Genomic DNA, 23520 nt, shown 5'->3' on the forward strand with positions numbered 1-23520 from the left:
TGTGTTTTAGGGTGCATGTTAGGGTTAGGCTATGTGTTAGGATTAGGTTACGGGGAAGGGTTACGGTACGGCTTAGAGTTTGGGTTAGGGTTATGGTACTGGTTAGTGTTAGGGTACAGGATAGGGTATAGCTACGTGTGATGGTTAGGGTACAGGTTAGGGTACGGTTTAAGGTTGGAGAACGTGTTAGATTTAGGGTATGGGTTAGGGTTAGGGTACGAGTTAGGGTTAGGGTACCATTTAATGTATGTTTAGTTAGGGTTAGTGTATGGGTTAAAGTACAGGTTAGTGTTAGGATACGGTTTAGGATTAGGGTACTGGTTAGGGTTAAGGTTAGGGTTAGTGTTAGGATTCGGGTATGGGTTAGGGTACAGGTTAGGGTATAGCTAAGGATTAGGGTTAGGGTATGGTTTAGGGTACGTGTTAGGGTTAGCATTGGGTTAGGGTTAGGGTACGGGGAACAGTACGGGTATGGGTTAGGTTTAGGGTTAGGGTTAGGGTTAGGTTTCGGGTAGAGTTTAGGGTACAGGTTAGGGTATGGTTTCGTGTTAGGGTTAGGGTATGTTTTAGGGTATGTGTTAGGGTTAGAGTACGTGTTAGGGTTAGGTTACGGGGAAGGGTTAGGGTAGAGGTACAGGGTTGGCTTATGGTTAGGGTACCCATTAGGGTTAGTGTATAGGATAGTGTAAAGCTACGTGTTACTGTTAGGGTACAGCTTAGGATACGGGTTAGGGTTAGGGTATGGGCTAGGTTTACAGTACGGTTTAGCATTAGGGTATGGGGTAGGGTTAGGGTACATGTTAGGGTTAGGGTTAGAGCACAGGTTAGGGTTAGTGTGCAGTTTAGCGTATGGCTATGGGTTAGGGTTAATATATGTGCTAGGGTACAGGTTAGTATTAGGACATGGCTTAGGATTAGGGTACTGGTTAGGGTAAGGGTTAGGGCTAGGGTTTTTGTACGGGTTAGGGTACAGGTTAGGGTATGGCTACGGGTTAGGGTTAGCTTTAGGGTTAGGGTACGGTTTAGGGTTAGGGTACAGCTGAGCATACAGATACTAGTTAGGGTTAGGGTACGGTTTAGGGTATGGTTTAGTGTTAGGATACGGGTTAGGATTAGGGTACATTTTAGGGTTAGGGTCCAGTTCAGTGTATGGATACGAATTAGGGTTAGGGTACGTGTTTGGGTAAGGTTTAGTGTTAGGATATGGGTTAGGATTAGGGTACAGTTACGGGTATGGGTTAGGGTACCGGTTAGGGTTAGGATACAGAATAGGTTATAGCTATATGTTAGGGTTAGGGTACAGGTTAGTGTACGGGTTAGGGTTAGTGTTAGGGTATGGGGTAGTGTTAGGGCACGGGTTAGTGTTAGGCTTAGTGTACAGGATAGGGTACAGCTATGTGTTAGGGTTAGGGTACAGGTTAGGGTATGTGTTAAGGTTGGAGTACGTGTTAGGGATAGTGTATAGGTTAGGGATAGGGTATGCGGTAGGGTTAGGGTACGGGTTAGGGTTAGGGTACGTGTCAGGGTACATGTAAGGGTACGGCTATGGGTTAGGGTTAGTGTTCGGGTAGAGGTTAGGGTACAGGTTAGGGTACGGTTACGTGTTAGGTTTAGGGTATGTTTTAGGGTACATGTTAGGGTTAGGGTACAGGGAAGGGTTAGGGTATGGGTTAGGGTATGGGTATGGGTTAGGGTATGGGTATGGGTTAGGGTTAGGATACAGGTTAGGGTTAGATTATGGGATAGGGTTAGGGCACGGGTTAGTGTTAGGATACGGGTTATGATTAGGGTACGGGTTAGGGTTAGGATTAGGGTTAGGGTTAGCGTTTGGGTAGAGGTTAAGCTAGAGGTTAGGGTACGGTTACATATTAGGTTTAGGGTATGTTTTAGGGTACGTGTTAGGGTTAGAGTATGTGTTAGGTTTAGAGCCCAGGGAAGGGTTAGGGTACTGCTTACGGTTAGGGTTATCGTTAGGGTATTGGATAGGGTTAGGGTACAGGTTAGGGTAGAGCTATGTGTTACAGTTAGGGTACAGGTTAGGGTACGGGTTAGGGTTGGGGTATGGTTTAGGGTTAGGCTACGTGTTAGGGTTAGGGTATAGGGTAGGGTTAGGATACAGGTTAGGGTTAGGGTTAGGTTTAGGATACAGGTTAGGGTACAGTTTATTGTACGTCTACGAGTTAGGGTTAGGGTATGTGTTAGTGTTAGGATATGGGTTAGGGTTATGGTATGGGTTAGGTTTAGGGTACGGGTTAGGGTTAGCGTTAGATTTCAGGTTAGGATTAGGGTATAGTTTAGTGTACGGCTATGGGTTAGGTTTAGGGTATGGATTAGGGTTAAGTTTAGGGTACGTGTTAGGGCTAGGGTACAGTTTAGGGTGCGGAGGAAGGGTGTCCTGAAGGGAGTGGCTTGGGGTCAGGAGGCAGTGGAGACTGTGTTTCGTGGGAGAGGCTTGCACACCTGTGACATTTCGTCCTCGGGGTCAGCACGGCATCACGGATCCACCATCTGTCCATTTGTATGTTCCTTCTTCGCTCACTCATTCCCTGCTCATTCATTCATTCACACTCTTGATCCGTGACTTGAGGAGTTATTAAGGGTGTACTCTCTGCAGCAAAACACACGACGCAGAGGGCCTGAGAGATCTGGCCATTAGTAAGACTCAGGCCTGCTCAGCGCGTCACTCACGGTGCACCCGGGAGTGAACTGTGCACCAGGGCGGGGGCTCCAGGGGGACAAGAAGACCATGGAACTGGGGTGCCGCCGCTTCCCGCCTGCTCTCCCTCAGGCTCCCTGGCCTTCCCTCATCCCTGTGGCACAGCTCTGTGTTTGGTCACCCTTTGTGTGGTAGAGGCCTGGAGGAGATGTTCAGCGTCCTCATGGGAGGATCCTGCTGCCACAGAGCACCTGGGACTCTGAATCCATGTTCACCAAGGGGAATACTCTGGAACTTTCTAACTCTCCAGGCCCCAAAAGCCTGGGAGCTTGGCTGGGCTCCTGTACCCACTTCTTATGCAGTCTCCCTGGATCCCCCATCCCATCACAGTGAAGATCCAGAAGGCCTTATGCGAGGCCCTTTCCAGTGTGGGCAGCACCAGGGCCCTGGGGTCTTCCAGGCTCAGAGCATCTCTGAGTGTGTTCCAGTGTAGTGAGAAATTGACAGTTTTCACACAGTGTAGAACAAGCCTGGCTGTTATTTATGGTTTGTGTTGTATGTGATTTTTCATGGTCTTGGAGAGTCCTGTCATTTTTTTGATGCATCATCACATTTGCCCACAGCACATGCTTGAGTCCACAGGCTCAGGGGTATTCCTGGGTTCTCTGGTCAGGAAGACCCAGTCAGACTGGAGGGGAGACTGACCACACCCAAGGCCTGGTCCTTGTCAGGCAGAGGGCAGGAGAGAGTCCAGTTGAGGCAGGATTGAGGCTCATTCCAGGAGGGTCATCCTGACTGTGGTCTAAAGAGATGCTGCTGCTTCTGAGCATATTTTTTTCTAGAGGAGAAAAACAGAGATGTTGTAGAGAGCATGACTTGGACTAACAGGCAAAGGCAAGTCAGTGCAGGCCTGCGAGAGGGGGATAATGTCTCCCAGATCTTTATGGACTGTAGACCTAGCACCTCCCCAATCAGCCCCAGGTGGAGCAGAATTAAGACATACAAGAAGTGGACTTGGGTCAGACTGCAGCTTTGTGATTGTGCACAGAGACGGCTGACTGTTTCCCAAATCCAGGGTTCTAGAACTGGGGCCTCTGGAAGGCATAGGCATTCAGGAATATGGTGAAGTGCTTATGGAAGAGTAGATAGCAAAATGTAAGCCTCAGCCCAGAGCAAGATACCATGCAAGATAACACAAGACCCCCAGTCCAGAAGTAGCACAGACATGACCTGCAACTGACACTCAGACTTGCTTCTCCCACGAGCGGCTGAGGCAGCAGAAGGCTCGGCTTAGGCAGCTGAGCAGGCTGGGTCTGTACCCCACGACTGGCAGGGCAGAGCGTGCTTGAGCCTTCAACTAGCCTCTGTGACAGATGCAGGGCCGTGACCATCTTTATTTCCCAGGGACCATCTGCTGTCTCCTCATTCTTGGGGAGGCTGAAACAAAAACAAACTTTATGAAATTACCTGAGCTTTTGTGTGTATGTGTGTGTATTACGTGAGTGTGCACAAGCATGTGCATGTTTGTGCTGTCTGCGCACAGGTCTGTGTACACCTGAGTGCATGTGAGTGTGTTTACATGCAGGCAGGCACATATGTGTGTATGCACGTGTTTTTGCATGTGCAGCACGTGTGATTGTGTGCATGTGACTGCAGTGCATCTTTGCATGTGTGTGTACATGTGTGTGAATGCAGGTATGCTTGGGCATGTACGTGCACATGTGTGTGTACGCATGCATGCTGTGGGGGGATGAGGAAGGCATGGAGTTGTTGCTTTCTGGTGCCACCTTCCCCCACCCTCCCTTTTGCTGTTGCCTCAGTGCTGTGTGGTGAAGTGTAGAGACTCAAAAGGAGGATCACTACCCCCTACTGTGAGCGATCTGTCTGCTCATCCTCATGGTCACCCATCTGTCCAGTAAACATCCCTGAGCCTGTGTCATGTGCTGGGGCCTGGGGTCCACAGTGAAGCAGGCGTGTGCTCTCAGCTCTGCTCGGCCCAGCCGGGCATGGGGCAGAGGAGCTGCAGGCCAGGTGTGTCTGCGGAGGGAGAGGTTACCTCTGGCTGGTGAGTCAGCGGAGGTGGCAGCTGAGCTGAACTGAAGGAGCGGGGTGGACGGAGCTCGCTCTAGAGGAGGGTGGGGGCAGGAGGCAGGGGAAGGGGCTGGGTGCCTGGCTCGCAGGGAGGACGCATCACAGAGGGGCTGCAAGGGTGGCCAAACAGCTAGCTTTGACTTCGTTTTATACACAGAGAGAACAGCTTTGGAACCAGAGTGACAGGATCAGGCCCACACTTTTCCTCTGGTGGCGGCTGAGGGGTTTGATGGCAGAAGAGAGAAGATGGGCCGAGGAACAGTGGTGATGGTAGGGGCTGTGCCTCTGCCAGGCTTCCAGCCTCTTTGTGGTGGTCCCTTGGGTCCACAAGGTTAGCAAGCACCTTGCGTGAGGCCGGAATGGGGCTTCCTCTTCATTCCCTCTTTCCCAGAAGTAAACGCAACACAGTTTGGAGTTGATGAGACTGAGGGGGCCATCTTGCGGGAAAGGCAAGCGTCAGCATTGGCTGGGGTGCCCGCCCGGGGACAAGGGGGACGCTGAGCCAGACTTGCAGACCCCAGGGAAGGACACAGTGTGCTCAGAGAGGCAGGGAGAGTCAGGAGAGCCAGGTGTGCAGAGAAGGCTCAGCCAAGGGGGCCCTGGGGGCTCAGGCACTCAGGGAGTGAGGGGAGGGGCGGCCAGACAGCCCTGAACGAGGCCCAGGGGTGCTGTGTGCAGGGCGGACACACAGGGCCCGAGGCTGTTCTGTAGGGAAGGTCTCCCAGGTGCAGTGGGCTCTGGAAATTGTCTGCGGGTTGCCGCGCCTCCTGGGTCTCTCCGACCCAGGCCTCAGCCGGGAGCTGCCTGTCCAGCCTGCCCCGGCTCCACCTCCAGACTGCGCTAGGCTGGGCAGGTGGGACGGGCTCCTCGTGCCTCGGTTGCCATGACCTGTGACGTTTCCTTTCCAGTTGCCAGATTCATTAGAAGGTTATGTAGTTTGTTGCGTTGTATTGCGCCGCCCGTTGGCTTAGGGAAGAACTGCCCTTGTAGGTTGGCCTGCCAGGTGTGCTACTTCAGAGCCTCCATCTGACATACTCTTCCCGGCCCAAAATGCAAACACAGCACACACTCCCTGTCTGGTCTGGGAATGATGACACCTCACCTCTCGCCCCTCCTGCCCTGTCCTGCCCGCACTCCAACCTCCTGGACACTTCGGTTCCCCATCTAACTCCCGACCCCTCCAGTTGGCTGGGGACAGGCAGCCTCATGAGACAGTGCACACAAAGTTTTCTGGCCGGGCCTTGAGGACGGGGACCAGGTCCCACCTGTGCCAAGGAAGCAGGCGTCTCACCCAGATTTGCCTCCGGGCTCTTGAAGGTGGACTGAAGGTCAGACAGTCCAGAGGCCAAGGGCCCCAGAGGAGGAGGGTGTGGGCCCGGGTAGACCAGGAGCAGCTGCCCCTCTGGTCAGGAGAGTCCAACAGCCCAGGGCTTTCTGGTTCCTGGGGGGAGGAGAGGGCAGAGGCAGTGGGGACCCAAAGACAGGTCCTGCTTCACCTCTGGATGGATCCACTTAGCTGAGCCCAGGAGCCCTGGGTGGAGGGCCAGACCCTGGGGTGTATCCACCTGCCAGGAGAAGGCTGTCCCCCTTCTCTCTTCAGTGGCCTGAACCCGCCTGTGTCTCTGGGAGCCCAAGCAGGTCTCGTAGGCAGCCACCCCGGGGGTGGAGGTGAGGCTTCAGGACTGGTGGCCCATCTGCCTCGGAGGAGACACAGTCAACAACCCCTGGACACCTCCCTGAGTCTGGAGCCTTATCCCTTATGTTGGTCCCAGCCCTTCCTGGCGTGCTGTCAGGAGGGTACAAGAGTGGCACCAAGCCACATCTCACCCCAGCTGCCCCCCCGCCCCCTCTTCAGTCTCCCGTTTCCCACCCAGCCCTGACCCAGCAGCAGCCCTGCCCCGGGCCAGCCTCAGGTGTCTCTGGGCCTGGAGCTTGCCTTGCCCCTGTGGACTTCGTCTCTAGAGCCTCGGGGCTCCCTGCAGAACAGCGTGGCTCTCGCTCTAGTTTTCTGGCCTGCTTTAGACTTTTCTCCACTTTTTAAGCCTCTTGGCTAACTTGGAAGAAAATTGAGCATGAATTGCCTCATCAGGCAAGCTGATGTTTCTGCTGTGGATCTCCAGCCGGCCTTGTTGGTCGGTTAACTCTATCAGCTGCCCTGGCATGGTGAAACAGCTCTTTTCCAATTTGGCATTATCCGTGGCTTCTGAAAGTGTAAAATCAGAGTTGACAACCCAAAGCTGCCCTGATGCAGCCTGTCATTCCCTCCATGTTCATTAGCTCAGATGCCCCCCGCCCGCTCCCTGCGTGGGACTAGAGTGTGGAGGTGAGGCTGGGGGCAAGGAGGGGATCGAGCCCAGCAGAGAAATCCCTCATTTTACCTGTTTTGACTTTTGGCGTTTAATCTGACACTGGTTAACTGGGTCTGTTTTCTTGTCTGCTTCCTCCCCCTTCCCTCCTGCTGCGCCCCTCCCGTGGACCCCACTCTGCCTCTGTCCTGTGGGCTGGGCCTCCAGTGGGCGCATCAGTTACAATGATATGTTTGAGATGCTGAAACACATGTCCCCGCCCCTGGGGCTGGGGAAAAAATGCCCTGCTCTAGTTGCATACGAGGTAGACCCCACGCCCACACCCTGCAGGCTGTCTGTGCTGCGGCCGGGCTCCTGTGTCTCTTCTGGGACTTGTCCATCTGTTTGTCTGCTGCTGTGCTGTCTCACTGTTTCTTTCTTTTCTCTGCCCCTACCATCTCTGCTTCCTTCCCAAACAAAGGGAAGCAGACACCACGAGGTGTCTCTGCACTGGCCCCTTGTCCCCCAGGGCTGCTCCTCTGAGCCCCCGGGGAGGCTCAGGAACATGGAGCAGGAGCCCACCATCTGCCTCTTCTCCTTCCCTTCTCTTCCCTAGAAAGGAGGGGACAGACCAGCTTTTTTGACAGAGCCTGTTTTTGTTCTGAGCTCAGGACCACACTCTGCTCCTCTGTCCCCTAAGCCCCTGATGTGGGTGGAGTTGTCTAGCCCTGAGGGTCTGACCCTGGGGGAGCAGCGGCCTGCAAGGCCTCTGCAGGGTGCACCTGAGGCGCCCGCCCCCAGCCCCACATGTGCAGAAATTCCCGGGCTGGGGAGGGAGTGTTTTCTCTAGGGCTTCATGGGTTCATGGATCCTTAAGAAGGAAGGGTGCTGGAGAGAGGCATCCTGACTTCATTCCTGGGGCTCCAGAGGGCCCTGCAGGATGAGAACAGCCTCTGGGGCCTGGGTGGTCCCATGTCCCTTCCACCCTGCTGCTGAGGGCCCAGCAGGCTGAGCTGCAAGGAGGGGGGTAAACTGAGGACACAGCCAGGCCTCTCTCCCGAGTGGGCGAGCAGGCCACATGGCCCCATCCGCAAGCCTGCTCCCACCTGCACCTGCATCCTCCGTCACCCACTTGGTGAGTAAGCACCTTCCATCCCTCCAGCGCTCCACCCTCTCAAGAGCCCTCCTGCAGCCCTCAGTGCTCCCGAAACTCAGCCAGCATGTGTCTGGGGCCTGACTGCTGTCTCCCTCTCTGAGCAGGCTTCCCACCAGAGCTTTCATCTTTCTGATTCTGTTCACGCTGTCTGTCTCTGTGCTCTGATTCTGGGCTTGCATCTATCCCCTGGCTCAGCACAGCCTCTAGGAGCTAAGTGGCTCCTCCAGGCGATATGCAGACGTCTTCCTTGGTCCTCCCCTGCCCAACATGTGAGTCGAGCCTGCCTGGAGGCCCTGCATGAAAGGCTGTAGCTTCGTCCCCAAGGAGAGCTGTGTCCACACTGACACCTGGGGCCAGGGTGGGCAGCCAGGGCTGTGACGGGGTAGCCTTTGGAGTTCCTCCCCAGGTGTGCTGGCCAACTCCAAGGTTCTGGCAGTGAAGAGACCAGGTGAGGCCTCATGTTGGGTGGAAGTGGATGGGCTTGGTGAGCTGGGGAGGGTCCAGGAGATGCACAGAGCGCCATGTCCAAGAGGGTCTAGGCCCAGGCAGAGCCTCCTGTCTGTTTGCCCTGGTCTTGCCCCTCTGCTGCTCCCTGAGATTCCTGGCTCTCTGGGGCCTGGGCAGGCAGAAGGGGCTCTGGTAAAGGTGCCCCGGACGGAGCTCTCCTCTCTTGGAAAACACCTGCTTGCCCCTCCTTCCCGCTGGCCCCTGACTCCCTGACTCTCCCCTGGCGTGGAACCCCTCTGCCTCTCCCACTGCCATCGGTGCTGGTCTGCAGGGACACCATGCTCTGGGAAGCTGTGTGTGTCACACAGGTGACCAGCAAGGTCCTAGGACCATGATTGGAGGTACTAAGTGGGGCTTTGCCAGCATTAGGGGACAGAGTCTGGGCTCGTGTCTCTAGCCACCTGCCCTCCATCAGGCTGAAGACTGGATTTGGGGCCAGGATGCTGGGGGCAGGCCTGGGGGCAGAGTGGCCCTACCCAGAGAAGGGACAGAGAGGCTGCCCTGTCACAGGGTGCAGGCTTGGCAGAGGGCAGGCAGACCCCAGGGAGGGGCCCTGTGCCCCCACCTTTAGCTCCCATCCTGGATGGGAGAGGACAGGGGGCTCATGGTGCCCTGAGGGCTCTACTTGGCAGGTGAGGTGGCCCCCCGATGCTCAGGATGTTCCAGACACACCTGAGACCCTTTTCCTCCTGGAGATCGCATAAGTTCTCAGAGCCTCAGGGACACACCTGTCTCCAGCTGCTCTGTCCTGGAAAATGGAAGAGAGGAAAGGGGGCTGTTCTCTTGATGGGGAAACAGGGAGCAAGCTTGCAGGGCTCCCAGTCTGGTCCGAGCACTTGTGTTCCTGTGGGATGGCCCTGGGTCCCCAGGCAGCTGGCTGAGCCTGAGGCCCTGTTCAGTCACATCTGTTTGGGTCCTTCCCCTTGGAAGGAGCTGCTCTCTAAGGCTTCCCTTGCTGCCTTGGGCTGGTGGCATCAAGCATCTGTTCCTGGCCCCCTAGCTGGGTGGTGAGAGGCAGAGGCCTTCCCGGGGCTGCGGGTCTCCTCACTGGGAGCAGACCTCTGAGCCTGTGGTCTTGGCTGCCCCACCCCTCGTCCAATGCTCCTGTCTGTGGGCTGCCTCTGGCATCCTGCAGCCAGCTCAGACCCCTCTTCAGCCTAGGCCACACACTTGTTCTGTCATGGGCAGTGGGCAAGGGCCCCTCTGGCTGAGACATGCCTGTTTTTTCAGAGGGATCCAGGCTTATGGCCTGGCCCCATTGTACAAGATGTACCTGGACTTCTACTTTTCTGCAGCCAAGGGAACCCTCAGTTCAGATGAGGGTGGGGGTCCAGGGGTAGTGTGAATGCTGGCAAAACTCCCATCCATCCAACCTCTCTTGGTCCTGGGCACCTGCAGGAACCACCTCTGGGAGGCCAGCCCAGCCTCCAGGGCCCTCGAGCACTGTGTAGCCCTGTGGCGGGGGGACCCTGGGAGGCCTGCCCCTGACCTGCCCCCCTTGTCCCCAGCGCCTGGTTCATATGAACATGCCCATCTCCAACGAGGACATGACCGTCCACTTCACGTTCACGCTGATGGTCCTCATCCGGACCGCACTGGAGATCAAGCTGGCTCCAGGTGAGCAAGCCAGCCTTGAGGGAGGGCACAAAGCCAGGGCTGTGTGACCGCCCCAAGAGCCACCCCAGGCAGCTGTGCAGGGGTGGGAGGAGGGCCCTGTCTGGACTGGATGGAGAACAACTGCCCCTGGTACCTCTGTCAGACTGACCTTGTCCCCTGAAACCATCCTGCACGTTAGTGCTGCAGTGATCCCATTTTCACGTGAGGAAGCTGAGATGGAGTGAAATTGAATGACTCCAGATTTCCCAGAGTTCTGCAGTGTTGGAGCCAGCGTCATATGAGCCAGTACCCCTTATGGGGTGAATAGTCTGCCCCTTCCCCATAGTGAGCCCAGTCCCCCCATCAGGCCCTCACCTGAGTTACTGGTAGAACGACACAGCCTGAGCCAAATCAAGAAGGAAATGAATCTCCCACTTCTCCTCCCCTCCCCACCGCATGTGATGACAGCTTCCCCTTCGCAGAGAAAATGAGTCACCAGAGGGGCCTTCCCCCCACATGGCCTTCCTCCCTGCATCCATGCCCTTGAGCTCCGCCCTCTCTTGTGTAACAGATGAGGAGAGCCCAGTCCTCCCGCTTGCACACTCTGCCCTGTTTTCATCACCTACCCAAGGATGTCATGACAGAAATTCTGTATTCTATTTCTTGCCCTGTCAACTTTCTCTCTCTGCTGGATTATTTCTATCAATATGTAAATGTGCTGTTATTTTCCCTATTTTTAAAAAGTTTCTCTCTTCCCCCTCCATCGACTTCTCTCTTTTTCTTCTCTCCTTCTTAGCCACAGGAGACACAGGTCTGCATTGTCTCTGATTTCTCCTTTCCTAGTCTGCAGTCCACGTTTCACAGTGCAAAACTTTGCTGGAACTGCTCTTGTCAAGCTCCGCAGGGACCTCCCCTTCTCAGCCCTTGCCTTAAGGACCTGTCCACAGCCTTTCTGCAGTTGTGACTCCCTTCTGTGTGACACCTCTTTTTCTGGCTTCTCCCAACCTCTGAAGGTCACTGTGTGCCTCAGGCATACATTCTCACCTTTTCCCATGGCTTTCAATGTTGTGAATTCCAATTTTGTATTTTTAGTTCAGACCTGCTCCTACACCCCAGGCTTATATACCCCACAAATTATTCACCGTCTGTACTTGGAGGCCCAGTGAGCATCCAGAGTTCACGTGCTGACCCTTCAGTTCCAGATACTCCCCAGATTCCTCCCTGTCTCCATCAGTGGAAACTGCTGTTAGAGTTGCTCATGCCAAAACTTTTGCAGTCATTTTTATGTTCTACTTTTTTTTCTTACCCTACTTCTGATCCATATCTGAACCCTTGTAATATCTTCTGACTCCACCTTCAAAATACACTCAGAATATGATCACTTGTCTAACCTTTCCTACTGCCACCTCCTGGTCCAAGTCACTCTTGTTCTTCTTGACTGCATTGTTGCAGTAACCTTCTAACTGGTCTGCTTCTGCCCTTGCCTCTTTCAGTCTACCTTCAACACAACAGCCAGAATGATCACGTTAAAAATCAAACCAGTAAAATTATTAAACCTCTAGCTAGCCTGATCGTGAAAAATAGATAAAAATAACCAATATAAGGAACGAAAGAGGGAATATCACTGTAGATCCTGCTGACATTAAATGGATAACAAGGAAATTTTGTAAACAACTTTATGTCAATAACTTCAGTAACTTAAATGAAATGGAAAAATTCCTTGACACAAACTATGAGGCTCATTCAAAAATAGATAACCTGAAAAAAAAGGAAATAGACAACCTTAGTAATACTGTATATATTAAATAAATTAAATTCATAGTTAAAAATCTTCCAACAAAGAAAATCATGGGCCCGATTTGTTCCGTTGATGAAGTCAACCAAACGTTTAAGCAGGAAATAATTCTATACAAAGTCCTCTAGACAGTAGAAAAAGAGAAGGTGCTTCCCAATTTATTTTACGAGGCCAGCATTACTCTGATACCAAAACTAGACAGAGACATTACAAGCAAAAAAATTACAGACCAACATCCCTCATGAATACGAACAATAAAATTTTCAACACAACTTTAGCAAACTGAACATGGTGATTAAAGTAGGGTTTATCCCAGGAATGAAAAATGCAAGGTGGGTTCGAGTTTAAAAATCAATCAAGGGCTTCCCTGGTGGCGCAGTGGTTGAAAGTCCACCTGCTGATGCAGGGGACATGGGTTCGTGCCCCAGTCCGGGAAGATCCCACAGGCCGCGGAGCGGCTGGGCCCGTGAGCCATGGCCGCTGAGCCTGAGCGTCTGGAGCCTGTGCTCCGCAACGGGAGAGGCCACAACAGTGAGAGGACCACGTACTGCAAAATAAAATAAAATAAAATAAAAAATCAATCAATATAACAATATATAAAGGAGGAAAAACTATATGATTATCTCAATAGATGCAGAAAAATCTTTGACAAAATTCAACATCCATTTATGATACATAAATTCTATATAAACTAGAAATTAAAGCAAACTTCCTCAATCTGATCAAGGATATCTATGATAAACCTATAGCTAATGACATGCTTAACAAAGAAAGCCTGGCTCCTTTCCCCCTAAGATCAGTAACAAGGCAAGGATGTCTCCTGTCACCATTTTTGTTCAATATCATACTTGAGGTTCTAGCCATTGTAACAAATCAAGAAAAAGAAATAAGAGGTGTACCAATTGGAAATAAATAAATAAAATTGTCTCTATTCATGATTGACATGATTATCTATACAAAGAATCTTAAAGAATCAAATAAAAAGTTAATAAAACCAAAGCATCTACAAGCCTAGGAATACCAATGATTGCTGGGAACCACCAGAAGCTAGGAAGAGACAAGAAGCATTCTTCATTAGAGCCTTTCAAGGGATCACAACCTTGTCAATACCTTGATTTTGAGCTTCTGGCCTCCAGAACTGAGGCAATATATTTCTGCTGTTTAAAGCTGTAAGAAGAAGTTACTAAAACTAATACCTGAGTATAGCAAGGTCAGTATATGAAAAGCAAATGTATTTCTACAGATTAGCAATGAACAATTGAAATTGAAAAAGTTCCATTAAAATTGCACCAAAAAAATCAAATAACTGGCTAACTCTAAAAATATATATGCTAGAGTGTATGCTGCAAATTTCAGAATATTGACCAAGGAATCTTCCTTAATAAATAAACCAAGCACTATATCATGTTCATGCATTGGAAGACTCAATATTGTTAGTTCTCCTCATATTGATCAATAGACTCAGTGTTATGCCAATCAAAATCCCAACAGGATTTCTGGGTTGAAATTTATAAACTGATGCTAAAATATACGTAGAAAAGCACACAAACTTGAGTAACAAAAACAATTTTGCAAAAAGAATAAAGTATTTTAGCCATTTAAAGAATGGCAATATTATTATTAATATTACTGATGAGAATGCAGAAAACTCGAATTCTCGTTTTCCTAGTGTGGATACAGTGGTACTGCCGCTTTGGAAAACAGTTTCACCATTCTTGATCATGTGGCCCAGGCATCCCACTCCTAAGGGAGATGACATGAAAGCATACACGCACACAAAAACCTATACGCTAAAGTTTGTGGCTTTATTCATAATCGCGCCAAACTGTAAACAACTCAACCATCAGCCAAATGGTGACGGATAATCAAGCTGTGGTGTGTCTGCGATGAGACGGTTCTCACTCAGCAACAGAGAAACAGGCTACCAATGTGCTTGACGTGGGTGGGGCTCAGATGCATCGTGCTGGGTGAAAAGTCAGACTTGACAGCATGTTGTGTGAAGCCATTTGTATGACATTCTGAGAAGATGAAACAGTTGAGACAGAAAACACATCGTTGATGCCAGGGCCCTGGGAGAGGGCGAAGGGGTGGACCACAAAGGGTACGGAGGGAGCTTGGCAGGGGTGCCGAGCTCCTGCCTGGATTGTGATGGTGGATCCACGGTCATATGCATTTACCAAAGTTCACAGAGTGGAAGAACTAACAAAGTGAATGTTTATGTACGTAAATCACACTTTAATAAACACGATGTTTAAAAAAAGATGGATCAGAGTACTTTATTCCTCAGCTTGGACCCTCTGCTGCTTCCTGTCTCAGCGGCCCCCACCCGCACATCCTCTCCCTCTGCTCCAGCCTCGCCCTCCTGGCTCCCTGCCCCCCTTCAGGGCCCTGTGAGCCCTTTCCTGACCGTTCTGTCCAAACTGCAGCCCTCCTGATAGTTCCTGTCCCTCCCCTCTTGGTTTTTCCTGTATCCAACATACTGGATTTTTAACTTACTGCTACTTTATTGTAGATTAAAATCATGTAACTCCACATGGGCAGTTTCTTTTGATTTTGTTCCATCACCTAGAACAACACCTAGTGTTCGGTGGGCGCTCAGTAACTTTTATGGAATGATTGGTGAATGGTTGGAACACTGCCGTGTCCCTTCCCAACCCCATCGCCACCCACGCCTACACGCCCTTGCACCCTCGCCACTGGGCGGGTCAGCTCCCACACCTCTTTAGACAGGTTCTGGCGGGGAGCTGTGTGACCAGCCTCCAAGGCAGTGTTTCTCCCCCGTGCACCTTTCCTCCAGCATGGGGTCTCTCCCCGCCCACCCCAGCTCTGCGTGTTCCTCCAAGGGGGCTGTGGGATGGCCCCTAACATCTCTTCTCCCTTTCCACCCTTATCCTGCCCCAGCTGGCACAAAGTAGCATCAGTGTGACGCAGAGTTGAGGAAGGGCATTTCCTCTGTGTGGGCCAATTTGCCCCAGAAGACCCTGGATTTACTGGTGCCACCCCATAAACGTAAGTAGGGTGAGAAACTCCCCCTGTCCACCCCTCTTCTGTCGCACCCAGAGGCAGAGCAGGGAGTCCTGGGTGAGGGCAATTGTTGAGTCACCTTAGAGAGGAGAGCTCACGTCCTTGATAGCCCAGAGCACTCGTCTCCAAGGTGGGCGCCAGGGGCTGTGGGAGGAGATGTCTGGGCCGTATTCCATTGGGCAGAGTCACCCACACTCCTAGTGTAGGGAATTCCCTTCAGAAAATCCAGAGAAAAGGTAGGGAGATGCCTACAGTTGGAGCTGGCAGAAGGATGAGGTGTCTGGGGTTAAACTCAGCTGTGCTGTGTTGGGTGGAGCCCAGCGGGGCCTAGGAAAGAGTCAGTGGAGCTCCAGGTGGGCCAAGCCCCACGGTCCTGCCCGTGGGTCCAGGAGTCCTCATGGTAGGTGCTGGCTCCTCACCCCAGCTCACCCTGCATGTCCCCTTTCTCTTGTATTCCCTCCCTTGCCTGCCGTGCTCTCCAGCCAATGAGATGACAGTGGGGAAAGTGTACGCAGCTCTCATGATATTCGACTTCTATAAACAGAACAAAACCACCAGAGACCAGATTCACCAAGCTCCCGGAGGCCTGTCCCAGGTACCAGGTTCCAGGAGTTCCAGGAAATAACCCCGAGACTCTGCCACCTTCCACTGTTTGGCAGCAGAGGGGACCCAGCCCCTTCTTGAAGAAGGTGCAGTGGGAAAAGGAAGATGAGAGGTTCTTGCGGCCACCTCTCTGGCCCACAGAGTCAGAAACCCCATATAGCCTGTGCTTCCGTTAGTAGGAGGTGCACACAGGCAGGGCCCAAAGAGGTTCAAACCGACTGCCCAGGGTCATGATGTGTCCCACTCATGCCTCTGGCTGGGATAGTTTGGAGGACTTTCTTCCAGAGGTCATCCTTCAAAGATGATGACTTCACCACACAGCCAAAACCTTTGGTGACCGTGTGTATACTCTCATCTATAAAATTGTCCTGTGTCCAGCACTCAGGACATTCACCCCCAGGGTGCGAAGTGTCTGGTGTCCACACTCCAGCCCTGAAATCTCCTCCAAATTCTGCTCAACCTGGGACTCTGGCAGCCTCTACCAATCAATCCAAGTTGATAATGAGATGAAATCTTGTTGCCATTTGTAATCAGATCCAGTCCCCAAATTGTGTAGGAAGGGAAACTGAGGCTCCAACAAATGAAATGACTGTCCTGAAGTCACTTACAGGCCAGACTGGGAATGGGCTTCTGATGGGCAAAGGGCAGGCCCAGGGATCCCCATCCTGCCCTGGGGGTTCCAGACAGGTGGCCGAGCACCTCGTTGCCCAGGATCCATGGGGCGTCCCCGGCCTCAGAGACCCTCCTCCTGGCGCCCCTTCTGCAGATGGGCCCCGGGTCCCTGTTCCACCCTCTGAAGGCCACGCTGGAGCAGACGCAGCCGGCCGTGCTCCGCAGAGCCTGGGTTTTCCTTCGGCAGAAGAGCTCCGCCTCCCTCAGCAATGGCGGGGCAGTTGTGAGTACCACCGGGCAGGGCGTGGGGCCTTGGCGGGAGGAGGGCAGGGGTCCCCCCAGGGCTCTCGTGGGCAGTGCCCCAGGACAGGGAGCCCTCGGGTCTCACCGCCACCCAGCCACACCCACCTCCACCCAGACGCTTCGCGGTGGGTCCAGCTGGTCCAGTCTGCCGCCGGAGCCGGTTGTGTGGTGCGTCTGAGGCTAATTCCTGTAACAGTAGACAGGTGCTCTGACGGCACTGGGGTCACCTGATTTAGACAGTCTGTTATTCCACCGCATGCCTCCCACAGTGGGAGCCTGTTTCTCTCTCAGGTGAGGGCTCCCCCCTGCTTCCTCGCTGGCCTTCGGTGCCTGCAGACCATTAAGAAGGTATCTGTTTCCACCTCAGCTTCTCACCGCTTTTTGTTAACGGCCTGTTAGTGTTCTCATCTTCCTTTAAGACACTTTCCCTCTCAGATCTCCATTTTGATATTGATGTCTGTTTTGTAGACAAATTAGCAAGGTCTTTCCCTATCACGTAACTCTTGGTAACAACCCCAAAACCAAGTGATCCAGAATAGGCATCCCTGTGGCACTCTGAGGGGTGGTAGCTGGTGCCAGGCTGAGCCGCACTGGAGGGCAGGACCCTCTCAGCCACCTCCCCCAGTTAGAGGGGCGTGTCTCACATCTGCTAACATCCCGTTGGCCAAAGCAACTCATTGGTTGAGCCCAAAGCAGGAACGTGCGCTCTGTCTCACCGGCAGGGGCTGAGGGTGGGCCTCACAACCACTTGCCATCCTGGAGAACCACAAGGCCAGGCAGCAAGCATGGCTAGGGCTCCCGGTTTCTTTCTCTCCTGTGCATGTTCTGGACACTCTTTTTGAAGCCTGGTTTTGGGTCATGGACTGTGGATCAGATAGCTGCCATACTTGGGCAGCCAGCCCTAAGTGCTTTGGCAGTGCTTTGGGCCTGGGCCTGGGCCCGGGCCAGCTCCTGTGGGACCGGTGGGCCCAGGACAGCATATTCTCACCTCCTGTGTCCGGGCTTGTCGTGTGGGGAGGCCGGAGAACAGCCCGAGGGGAAGGGTTAGGGTGCAGGCGTTCAGGCCTCTCTTTGTGCCCCATTGGCCAAAGCAAGTCACCTCCCTAGCCCGAGCTCATGGGACAGGAGTTGACACTGTGACGGCACAAGTCCAGAGGTGGAGAGGCCACAGGACACCGGGAGAACCTAAGCACAACTGGTAACGCTCCCGTGCGAAAACCGCACTCTTGAGTGCGTGCAGGCCCTGAGGGCTGGCCTCCCGGCGCCTGGGAGCCCCCGTGTTCCCACACTCTCCTTTCTCCATGCTGATTATGATCCCATTTGTGCATTTAAAGTTAAACAGTGGATTCTGAGTGTCCATGTGTGTGTTGGAGGAGATGGGGTGGGGAGGTGTCTTTGTGGACTGATCTGAGCCGGGCTTTTGGTTCAGGAAAATGAACGTCGCTTATTTCCAGGGTTATAATTTCTACACAAATCAGTTACCACCCTTTTTTGTTGCATGTGAGAGAGGGCCCAATCTACTGGGGCCAGGCAGTGGGGGCATTTACTGAGCCTTCTGATGGCTGGTGTAAGTGCCCACCCGGCCTCGGCATGATGTGACCTCAGAGGTGACCAGGCCTTGGGGTCAACATCCGTCCTCCTGGCCATGCTTCCTCTCAGGGTCAGCCTTTCCTGAGGCTAGAGCAGCTCCAGACAGCACAGTGCAGGGGAGATGCTTGCAACTTGAGAAGATGAAGGATGTTCTCAGAAACCCCAGTGATGGTGGGTCTGGTCATCAGCGTGGCCAGCTTAGGCCATCCGGCTTCACCTCTGAGCTCAGTGTGATTGTTGCCACTCAACCTGGGTGATGGAGAATGTATGTGATGCCTCATTGTACACGAGAACGAGCAGAAACACAGGCAAATGCTGGGCTGTTTTGGTGCCCCTTGGGTGACACGATAACAAAGACAAACACTGACAAGGAGAGGGCAGGCGGTTAGGTTGCGTGTGGTGGGGAAGGCCTCCAAAAGTGGTCTCACCAAAGGTGACACTTGTGCCTAGACCTCAGGCCAGGAAGGCCTCCGTGGCTGGGGTCAGGGGGGCTGGTGAGTAGCCGTGGGCCATCAGGGCTGATGGAGCAGCCGCGCAGGCTGGGTGCCTCACCCGTGTGCATGTGTGTGGCCTTGTCCCACCGCACATGTGAGCCCCTGTCTAGGCCAGATGTCCCCAGACTAGGGTCCCCTCTCTGCCCATCAACTCTGAGTGGGCACGACCATTGCTGTACCTCAACTGGAGAGTGGCCACATTCAAGGGGCCTCCTTCCTCTGGGCTCCTTCTAGCCCAGAACAGGGTCGGGGTGGAGGTTTCTGGCAGGTGGGAGCCAGGTTCTGTGGCCCATGGACCTCCAGGCCCACAGGACAATCCTCTCTCCTCCACACACATACCCAAGAGGGTGGCATCAAGGAGTTGGTCTCCTGGGCACTCAGAGGACCCAGGAGGTGCCCTGCGAGGTGACGACGCCCCTGGAGCGTGGCCACTTCACGGAGATCCCAGTGGTGCAGACAGGAAAACCGGTGAGGGCTCCCAGGGCTGGGGGCCGAGTGGGGGGTGGGGTGAGAGTGGGAGGGTGAGGGCGAGAGCAGGATTGGGGGAGGCTGGCATGGGAGAGAAGGTGAAAGTGGGATGGGGGAGGGTGTGACTGGGGGGCTGCTGTCCCCCCAGGCTGTGGTTGTCCAGATGCAGAGCATGGCCCTGAGAGGCTCTGACGGGGAGCCCCAACCCGGGCTGGAGAGCCAGGGCCTAGCAGCCTCCATGCCCTGCCTGGCAGCGGAGACTCAGGTGGGTGGTCTGGGAGGGTTGGGGTCATGGGAGGGGGGTTGGGGGTGAGGAGACTTGGCATGGGGGAGCTTGTGTCCCACACGCGGGCTTTGCTGGGGTGGAGCCTCCCTGAATGCACTGTAGCCTGGACACCACCGGCCCTGTTTGGAACCCTCAGAACACGATGCTGGCCTTGAGAGGTGTGGCCAGGCCAGGAAGAGTCCCCACTGCCTCGTGTCACTGACCCAGCCCTTCCCTGTTTCTGGGACACGCCTCTCCCATTCCAACTCTTCACTCCCCCAGAAATCACACACAGGGCCTCCTCAAGCCACCCTTTTCCCTCATGTCCTCTCGGAGGCCCTGGGGGTGACCCTGCTCCCTCTCTGGACACTGGACGTTCTTTCTCTGGGACTCGCTTGACCACCTGGCAGGAAGCCCCTGGCCAGGGGGCTGCAGCACTGTTTCCCAGGCTCAGCCCCTGGGTTGAGCATTCCTCTTCCAACCCCTCACTCCCCCGTCTCTGCCCACTGCGCCTGGTGCCCTCCTGGCCTGGCCACGTCCCTTCGGTGCCATGCTGGCGCCTCTTCTCCCTCCTTGACGCTTGAGCCCGAGCAGTGGCTCTGGGTGAGCCCATTTCCGTGGGTTGTGCTTTCAGCCCTGGGGGAGCAGCCTCACGGTGCTGGATGGACGGAAGGGCTGGCACAGTGGTCTCACCATGGCTGCCAGGGCAGCTCTGGGCCCCACCCAGGATCCTTCCAGCCAGGCCGATAGCCTCCCTCTTCCTGGCACCCTCCCTGTCCTGTAGGGATGCTGAGGCCAAGAGGCCTCCTGGGCCCTGCCCGGCCTGGGACAGACAGACAGGCACACAAACAGCATTTTGTGCAAAGAGTGCTTCTGAAGAAGCGGTGGGTCTCGGGTGGGCAAGAGCAGTACAGGGAGAGGGAAGGGCTTGGTGGTCCCTGAACCCCAGCCCCGCAGTGGGCCTCCCCAGGGACCCTGCCAGACTGCAGGCAAGGCCCTCCGGGGTGCCATGCTCCCTCCTGCCCCCCAGCTCCCTGGGGCACAGCCTCCCTAGTCTGGGGAGATGCCCCAACTTCAGGGATAGAGTCCCAGGCCCATTCTTCCCCATGGGACGAGTCCTGTGGTCTGCCCAGCCCCCGTGTCATGGTGGCTTCCCCACCGCCCTGGGCCTCCCTGGACCCCACTCTTCAGGCCGTGCGCCCACCCGTGTCCCCGCCTGCAGCCGACCCCAGACGCCAGCCCCATGAAGCGCTCCATCTCCGCTCTGGCGCCCCAGCGCCCCACCCCCGTGGCTCGTCTCTGCAACGCCGCCCTGGACCATGCTCCGGCCAGCCAGGCCGCCCCCCACCATCACCACCGCTGCTATCGCCGCAGGGACAGGAAGCTGAGGTCCCTGGAGAAGGGGCCCAGCCTGTCCACAGACACAGATGGCAGTGCGTGTGAGAGGTCTGTCGAGGGGCAGTGGCTCGAGTTGGGGGTTCAAGAGCACATGGGAACCCTCTTCCTTTCTGCACCTCACAACCCCACAGCCAGCCCTGAGCCTGAGACCAGGCAGGAGCACCCCCCCCAGCTTTTCCCTGGGACCCTCTGCTGGCCCTGGGGGGCCAGGCCGGGGTGGGGTCTGTCTCGCTGCCGGCTTGGCTGTGCTGACTTCTCCTCTCCCCCGCGCCAGCACCTAACAGCGCCGCGGGGCCAGGGCCGCCCCCGGGGGGACGGGCCAGCAGGCTGCCGGTGGGAGCGCAGGCAGGAGCGGGGCCGGTCCCAGGAGCGAAGGCAGCCCTCCTCCTCCTCCGAGAAGCAGCGCTTCTACTCCTGCGACCGCTTTGGGGGCCGTGAGCCTCCACAGCCCCAGCTCCCCCCCTCAGCAGTCACCCCCCCCGTCGCCAGCCGCTGGGCAGGAGCCAGGACCCCCGAGACAGGTACGTGGGCCTCAGGACACCGCCTCGCCCGCGCTCGCTGGGGTCCGGGAGGTAGCCCCTTCCCGTCCTTGTTCCTAGGCCCAAGCCTGCGCTCCTTGCTTCCCGGGCCCGTCCGTCCCGCCGGGCGGAGCCCTGGCCCTCCCGCTGTCCAATCCCTTCTTTGCTTTCCTTCTGACAGAGGTGGGCTGGGCTGTGGTCTCCTGGTCCCTGGCCCTGTGCCTATCCCTTGCTGTCACCACCATCCCCAGACTGCCATCCCACCCTCCTGGGGCCGCCCCGGGTCCATCCCAGCTGCCCGCCCCCGCCCCCCGCCGTAGCTCTCCCTGTGCTGTGCTCTGTTCTCCCTGTCCTTTGACTGGGGTTTGCTGTGTTCCCGTTTCCTGCAAGGCAGTGCTTCAGCGAACGGAGCCTCCTGCTGCCAACATCTGGTGCTAGCACCCGTGGCCGCGGCGGGCGGAGGCAGCTGCCCCAGACCCTGCTGACCCCCCGTCCCAGCATCGCCTATAAGACGGCCAACTCCTCGCCCGTCCACTTTGCTGGGGCTTATACCAGCCTCCCTGCCTTCTCCCCAGGCCGGCTTAGCCGTGGCCTTTCAGAACACAACGCGCTGCTCCAGAGAGACCCCCCTCAGCCAGGCCCTGGCCCCCAGCACTCGGATTGGCTCCGACCCGTACCTGGGGCGGCGTCTGGACAGCGAGGCTGCTGCCCACACCCAGCCTGAGGACACGCTTACCTTCGAGGAGGCCGTGGCCACCAACTCGGGCCGCTTCTCCCGGACTTCCTATGTGTCCTCCCTGACCTCCCAGTCCCACCCCCTCCGCCGGGTGCCCAACGGCTACCACTGCACTCTGGGGCTCAGCTCTGGCGGGGGCGGCCGGGGCGGCGCAGCCACCACCACCCCGACCAAGACCACTGGTGCTAGCCGCACCGCGACCGGCGGGCGCGTCCCAGGTGATGAGTTTTATCATCCGCGCTGGGCTCCGGGGGCGCTCGGGCGCTGAGGCGGGGGCAGCAGCCCCGGGAGGAGAGCCTCGCCCCTGTGTCTCCTCCCTCACGCTGGGTGGAGCGGTTTGTAGAGGGATGTGGCTCCCCCTCTACCTCTCTCGCGCTGCCTCCCTGGGTCTCACAGCTCAGAGCCTACACAGGACGCGGCTGTGTGTGCTGAGCGGCACTGAGTGAAGGACCCACAACCGAGGTGTGTGCTGGGAACGTTTTGCAGGAGGTCTGAATCTTGTGCGGATCATCCTTCATCCAAACGTGTGGTGCAGAGGAGCGGGCGAGATCTCAGGACAGAGTCGGTGGTAAACTGAGCAGGTCTCGTCAGCCCCCGCACACCAACAATCCGGTGGCGCCCTTCGTACCTAAAATGGCAAATAGGCACTAGAAACACACGCCGATGCTCTGTCCTCTCCCAGACACAGTCAGCCCTGACAGGGACCAAATCTGGACAACGTTCTTGCTGTTGGTTTTGATTTTTATTCACGACACTCGTTTGTTGACTCTATATACTCTATATACTTGATCTATATACTTGACTCTATATACTTGATCAGAAAATAAAAATAAAATAAAAATAAAAAGAACAGAATAACGGGGAAGGGAATGTTAACATGACTGTAAAACATCAAACCTATAGGAGGATCTCAGCCTCTCAGGATGCGTGTTCTCGGCTTGCTCGAGGAGATGCTCTGTGTCCAGTCCAGGCGGCCAACCAGACCACCCCGGCTCCCGTGGCTCTCGACCAAGTGCCTGACCTCCTAGCCCCTCGCGCAGGCTCCCGGGGGCGGGATGGGAGACCTGTGTGAACTGCGAGTGGGCTTTGTGGAAACTATTCCAAACAGCAACTGAGTAGAAAGCGGATGTAATTGAGAACATGCAGAAAACATCCAGTAGGTCCGTCGTAGTTGGAATGAAGAGGCCGTTTGCCCTTTTTCCTCGAACCAGTAGAGGCTGCAGGGCATGTGTAGCATGGCCCGCGTGGGCCGGTCAGTCTTTCTACACCCGATTCTCAGGGACGGGGTGCCTGAGAGGCAGGGCGCAATCTCTGTAGTTGTGCAAATTTCTTTTCACAGAAGACTCATCAGGGAGAGGCTGGGGGGAAGTGGGGGAGATTGGATGGGGTGGGGGCAGGAGGAGTGCCTGCATCTGAGTAGGTG

At 55.2% G+C, this 23520-nt stretch overlaps 1 pseudogene; it reads left to right on the forward strand.

Moving 5' to 3' along the window:
- The first annotated feature begins 7029 nt into the window (after positions 1-7029).
- LOC132507976 (voltage-dependent N-type calcium channel subunit alpha-1B-like) lies at positions 7030-22286 on the forward strand (annotated as a pseudogene).
- Positions 22287-23520: the final 1234 nt, after the last annotated feature.

This window comes from Lagenorhynchus albirostris, chromosome 17 (assembly GCF_949774975.1).
Source record: "Lagenorhynchus albirostris chromosome 17, mLagAlb1.1, whole genome shotgun sequence".
Taxonomy (NCBI): domain Eukaryota; kingdom Metazoa; phylum Chordata; class Mammalia; order Artiodactyla; family Delphinidae; genus Lagenorhynchus; species Lagenorhynchus albirostris.